Source organism: Buceros rhinoceros, unplaced genomic scaffold, assembly GCF_000710305.1.
Source record: "Buceros rhinoceros silvestris isolate BGI_N320 unplaced genomic scaffold, ASM71030v1 scaffold17596, whole genome shotgun sequence".
NCBI classification, from domain to species: Eukaryota; Metazoa; Chordata; class Aves; order Bucerotiformes; family Bucerotidae; genus Buceros; species Buceros rhinoceros.
In genome coordinates, this window is record NW_010418283.1 from 13,477 (window position 1) to 13,964 (window position 488).

The 488-nt window shown below is 52.3% G+C and overlaps 1 protein-coding gene across 1 annotated transcript in view; it reads left to right on the forward strand.

Annotated features, from left to right (window-relative positions):
• LOC104495515 (lymphocyte-specific protein 1-like) overlaps positions 1-488 on the forward strand; it is a gene marked incomplete at its 5' end in the record, with an annotated part of 13,154 nt that overhangs the window by 463 nt on the left and 12,203 nt on the right. The gene's annotated exons all lie outside the window — the stretch shown is intronic.

Consider the following 488-nt stretch of genomic DNA (forward strand, 5'->3'; position numbering starts at 1 on the left):
GCTTTTTTTTTTTTTTTGGCTGGAGTCTGGGTGTTTTACTGCCCTGAGAGTTTAAACTAGGACAGCTTGGGTAAGGCTGAGTTTGGGCAGGGAGTCCCCATCACCAGGGATTTCAGTGCCTGGTTAAATTTCAGCTTGTGAATCATCCTACGTCGAAACTAATGGAAGTTCCTGATGCCTGTGAAGACAGACACGTGCCTGAGGATGTGACACACAACCCCAGGCAGGTCACGGTGCTGGTGGCCGAGCAAGCACTCACCTCTCCTGGCCGGGCTCTCCACTCCTCTCTCCTGCCCTGACAGCGGGGAGTGGGGAGCAGCTCCTGAGCTGCTGTAGGTCACAGCTCCAAGGGTTAAAGTTCATGCTTTAATGGGGCAGGTCCTAAACAAAGGCATTTATGGAGTTGCTGAGCTATCTGCTGCCAGAGAGGAAACCCCTAGAAAAGCAATAAGACAACCAGTCTCATCTCCAGTATCCCACCGCAGCCT